Raw genomic sequence first — 6,000 nt, forward strand, 5'->3', positions numbered from 1 at the left:
GCCGCAACCACACGAGGAGGGTGCTGTGGCCGTGGGGAAGAGCTCGTGGCCGCGCGGTGCCACCGCACACCTACGCGTGAAATATGGCCCCATAAATCCACGCCCTGTTGTGTCTTATTGCTTAATTAGTACATGAAACGACATGATTCAGAAGAGCCCAAATGGGATGGCGTCAGGGGAGGCATTAAAATGGAGCGGAATTAGCGGCTGGCGAGCCAGGCGGGGAGAAAAAAACTGTCTTTTGGGGGGGATTCAGGGGTTTTTTGGCCTCCCTGGTGATGCTGGCGAAGGGTTGGGATGCGCCAATTTACCCGCCGGGATTTGGGGTGTCATCACGCTGCAAAAACACCCATAACCCCGTCCCCTTGGAGCTTGGGGGGCTTGGAGGAGCCTCTTGGGGTGGGGGGGGTAAAATAGGTCGTCCCCCCCCCCACAATGATGGGAACGGGGCACCCAAAACACCCCCCAGCGCTTTCAGATGCTGCCGCGCTTCGCGCTGGCTCCGGGCCCTCCTCGACGGGGTATTTTCCTTTTTTTTTTTTTTTTTTTTACAGGCTTTTTTATGACAAACTTTACTTTACGTTTGACATTTAAAAGCTGATCAGATCTTCCCTCCAGGACAGCAGGAAATGGAGATATTTATTGGGGTCTCGGCGATGCTGGGAGAGCCACGAGATTTACTCCGACAGCGCGGCAGGATTATAGATATCGTCTGTCCGGCCGGGACGCCGGTGCCGCGGGACGCGCCGCAGGCACAGGACAGCGATTTATTGGGGGCTTGGGGCTTGTTTTAGTCCCCCCTCTAAGAAGGGTTGTCAGGAAGGTGATGAGAGCCCAGCCGACCCGGTGGGGATTCTCCGGCGGCAGGTATGAGGCTGTGCTGGGGTGACCGTGCCGCTTTCTGGAGGGGTTTTGCTGTGGGGAAGGGAGAAGTTTGGCTTTTCCATGTCACCCTGCAGCTCCTCTCTCCCCCTGCCAGACCCCCGCTTGTTGCTTTCCTGCTTCCCTACCTGCCCCACAGCCTACTGGTGTCTCCTGCCTGGGGACATGCCTTGGGTTGGGGACAGCATCTAGGACTTGGGGACATGTCCAGGGTCAGGGATGGTCTCTTGCACCTGGGGACATGACTTGGGGGACCATGTCTTGGACCTGAGGTGGTCTCTCAGACTGGGGACCGTGTCTCAGGCCTGGATTAGTGACTTGGGACAGTGTCTTGGAGCTGGGGACATGTCTTGGGTCAAGGGACAGTGTCTCAGACCCGGGGACAGTGTTTTGGGAGACCCTTGGGCTGGAGGATGGTGGCCCTCATAGGGGACAATGCCTTGCACCTGGGGACATGGCTTGGCTTGGGTGGGGGGGGGTCTTGGGTCAAGGGATGGGGTCTTGGAATGGTGTCTGGGGTTGGGGGACAGTGTCTTGGACCAACAAGAGGTGCCTTGGGACGGTGTCTTGGACCTGGGGTCACGTCTGGGGTCAAGTGACAGTGTCTTGGGTTGGGGACAGTGTCTCAGACCTGGGGACATGTCAAGGATCAGGGAGAACATCCCACCTTGGGGACAACCCGATAGACCTGGGGACACGCCTTGGGTGAGGGACATTGGCTCAGAACGGGGACGACACCTCACACCTGGGGGGGGCCACTGGGGCCCAGAGCTGGTGTCTCCAACCCTTTGGGGACACACGTTTGAGGACAATATCCCACAGCTGGGGACACCAGCAGGATTTGCAGGGGGATGGACAGACCGGCCACATGTTCCTCCTCCAGCACCGTCCAGTTCCACCCCTCCAGCACCCCCCCCCCATCTCACACTCCCCTCCCCACACCAGACCGGCTCCTAAAAAGGCACAAATCCAATATTCTCACTATTTTCCACCGCTAACGAAGGAGATTTCCCCTGCGTGGGAGGCAGGTCCCTGCCACCACCAGCTCCGCAGTCCCGGGGACCCCTCGGGGACCCCCCACGTCCTCTTTATTTATTTAAGCACAAATATTTGGAGGGGGGGGGACACACACACACAGATTTCAATGTTGCTGCAGGGAAGGATCAGCCTCAGGCCTCCGGACCAGCAGAACGACGAGCAAACGCCCGTCACCGCCGTGTCCGGCCCAGAGCTGCAGCCGTGGGGTGCAAGAGGTGACGTCACAGCCTGCCTCGGTGATGTCATCAGTTTTCTTAGCAAGCTGGTGACGTCAGCAGCCCCCCCGGCCCAATCCCAAGAAGTTTACTTGGCTTCTGCCCAATCCCAGCCAGCGCTGCCCACACTGAGGCGGGGAGAGCCCTGGGTGGAAATTTGGGGACAAACCTCCCCAAACTGGGCCATCTCCAAGCCCAAACGCTCACCTCGTCCCCACCAGGAAAGACAGGCTGAATTTTGGGTTAAAAATTACCAGTATTGGGACAATAACCCCAGGCTCCAAGTGGAAAAACCCCACTTTCACAGTTGCACCAGGGAAGCATGGCTAAATTTGGGGCTAAACTCCCTCAAATTGGGGAAAACTCCCAGTTTACGCCCTAAACACTGGCTGTGCCAGCAGCTCATCAAACACGAGCCCAGGGCCGGGCCCCACTGCGGGGGAAATAGGGATTTTCTGCTTTTCTTCACTAAAAATGTAGCAGAATTTTTCTCCCCTTTCTCCCTTTCCCCTTTTCTTTCTTTTTTTTCCCCCATTTTCCTCTTTCCTCCGTTTCCCTCTTTCCCTTTTCCCCCCACGCAAGCGCGATGCCCCCCCGTGTGAGCGGGGCACCCCCTGTGCAAGGGTGATACCCCCAACGGGAGTGGGACCCCCCCACGCAAATGTGACCCCCCATGTAAGTGTGACCCCCCCCATTTGAGTGTGACCCCCCAACGCAGGTGTGACCCCTCAACGCGACTCTGACCCCCCCATGTGAGTGTGACCCCCCCCATGTGAGTGTGACCCCCCAACGCAGGTGTGACCCCTCAACGCGACTCTGACCCCCCCATGTGAGTGTGACCCCTCAACGCGACTGTGACCTCCCCATGTCGGTGTGTCCCCCCCAGCGCATGACACCCCCCATCTGAGTGTGACCCCCCCCCCCAATGTGTGTGACCCACACACACACGTAAGCGTGACACCCCCCCCCCCCAAACACGAGCGCGGTCCCCGCGCGGGCCCGGGGGATGCTGCGGGGGCTCCATGGCGACCGTTGCCGGGGCGACCGCGGGGCCGGCGCGGCGGGCGCGGGAGATTGATGGGCCGCGAGCGCGTGAGTCACCGCGCGCCGCCGCGCCGGCCCCGGGACCCCCCCCCGGGACCCCCCCGGAACCCCCCGGGACCCCTCGGGACCCCCCAGAACCCTCCGGACCCCTCAGAACCCCCCCAGAACCCTCCTCGGGACCCCTCAGAACCCCCCGGACCCCCGGGACCCCCCGAGACCCCCGGGACCCCCCCCCGAACCCCTCGGGCCCCCCGGGACCCCCTCGGGACCCCCTCGGGGCTGCAAGGGGGGTGGGGCACAGTGGTGCGTGTGTGTGCGTGTGTGTGCATGTACATGTATGCGCACACGTGTGTGTGCATGGGTGTGTGCATGTGCGTGTGCACGCGCATGTGCGTGTACGTGCCCATGTGCATGTACGGGGCGGGGGGTGCAAGCGTGTGTGCGTGCACGTGTGTGTGAATGCACGAGCGCACATGTGTCTGTGTGTGCACATGCGTGCGTGCACACGCGTGTGAATGCATGTTTGCACGTCTGTGTGCACGAACGTGTGTGAATGTGCGTGTGCACACAGGCACGTGTGTGCGTCCTCATGTGTACACGTGCACATCCGTGTTTGCATGTAGAGGCCTACACAGACATGTGTGCACACGCGTGTGCAGACGTGCATCTGAGCACCTGCGTGTGTTTTTGGGAGGTTGGTGTGTGCGTGTGTGTGGGCAGGCGCGTGTGCCCGAGTCACGTGCAAGCACGTGCGCTGGTTGTGTGTCTGCAGGCGTGTGTGTGCGTGTGTGTGTGTATGCACAGGCGTGTGTGTGCGTGTGTGTGTGTATGCACAGGCGTGTGTGTGCACATGCATGTGTGTGCTCAGGCACCTGTGTGCATGCACGTGAGTGTGTGTGTGCACTGACGTGTGTGCTGACACGTGTGTGTGTGCACTGACACATGTCCATGCACTGACACGTGTGTGTGCACTGATACGTGTTGTGCACTGACACATGTGTGTTCACTGACACGTGTGTGTGTTTGCACTGACGCGTGCGTGTACATTCACTGACACGTGTGTGTGTATACATGCACAGACACATGTGTGTGCATTCACCGACACATGTGTGTGTCCGTGCACTGACACGTGCGTGTGCGCTCACTGACACGTGTGTGCGTGTCCATGCACTGACACATGCGTGTGCACTCACTGACACGTGTGTGTGTCCATGCACTGACACATGCGTGTGCACTCACTGACACGTGTGTGCGTGTCCATGCACTGACACTTGCGTGTGCACTCACTGACACGTGTGTGTGTCCATGCACTGACACATGCGTGTGCACTCACTGACACGTGTGTGCGTGTCCATGCACTGACACATGCGTGTGCACTCACTGACACGTGTGTGTGTCCATGCACTGACACATGTGTGTGCACTCACTGACACGTGTGTGCGTGTCCATGCACTGACACATGCGTGTGCACTCACTGACACGTGTGTGCGTGTCCATGCACTGACACATGCGTGTGCACTCACTGACACATGTGTGCTGCCGGCAGGTGTGTGCGTGCCCAGGGGTGCCCAGCTGGGTGTGCACACACATGTGGACACCCCCACACGCGTGTGCACGCACACGCTGGTGCAGCCACACCTGCCCTTCCCATTCACGACCCGCTGCGGGGGTGCACATGGGGGGGCCCCCCCCACCGCTCCGGGGCCTTTTTCCCGCCCTGCAGCCCAGCAGAGCTGTGCTCCCCTTATTTTTTTGGGGGGAAAAGAGGCGATTTTGGGGGCCCCCTTGGCGGGTGCTGCTCTGCGGCGGTGGGGGGGGGTGTGGGGGGGTGAGGCTCGGCTCTTTCTTCCTCCGCCGCGCTCTGCACTGCACCACGGTGCCACGGAAAAAAATATCCCCACAGCGGCGAGCGGGAGAATATAAAAAAAAAAAAAAATGGGGGGGGGGGGGGGCGGGAAAAAAGTGAGGAGCGAGGAAGAGGAGGGGGGAGGCAGAGCTGGGAAAGGTCACAAAGGTCACCCGCTCCGGGCAGAGCCATTTGGGGACGAGTCGGGTCCTTCCCTCAGCCTTGATGTGACACCCCCCCCCCTCTCTTTTCCTCCTCCCCCCCCCATCCTGCAGCTGGGAGCCCCCCAAAACCGCCCCCCGCAGGGTCTGGCCCCCTATAAACACCCCCCCACCCCCCCCAAAGGGTTTGGGTGCCCCCGGCTGGGTATTGGGGTGCTGGGGAGGTGGGAGGGGGACGGGGGGAGCTTCATTAAGGCCCCAAATTAGAGCAGCTCAGTGAGGAGCAGTGATTTATGCCCCCCCCCCCCCCCCCCGCCTCCGCACCATGAACCTGCAACAAAAGCGAGGGGGGGGGCGAAATCAATCCGGCCTTTTTTCCTTTTTTCTCCCCATATTTTCCACCGTTCCTTTGTTCTAACAAGGTCTTGAGACGAGCCGCGCACTGCAGGACCCGCGGGGCTTCTCCGACCGCTTTAAGATTTTCTCCTTAAAGGTTTCCACCGAAATCTGGATTTTTTTAGGTTTTTTTCCTCTATTGTCCACCCCCTCCCCTCCTGGACCCCCACCCACCCGGCAGCACGCTGGAGGTGGAGAGAAGATGGGGGTTGATGAGCCCAGGGATGGGTGGTGGGGTGTGGGGTGGGTGGGGAGCAGTGGGGTGGGTGGTGGGTCATGAGATGGGGTGGGGGGACATAGGATGGGGTGGTGGGACATGGGGTGGGGTGGTGGGACATAGGATGGGGTGGTGGGACATGGGGTGGGGTGGTGGGACATAGGATGGGGTGGTGGGACATGGGGTAGGGTGGTGGGACGT

Source organism: Strix uralensis, chromosome 33, assembly GCF_047716275.1.
Source record: "Strix uralensis isolate ZFMK-TIS-50842 chromosome 33, bStrUra1, whole genome shotgun sequence".
Lineage (NCBI taxonomy): Eukaryota > Metazoa > Chordata > Aves > Strigiformes > Strigidae > Strix > Strix uralensis.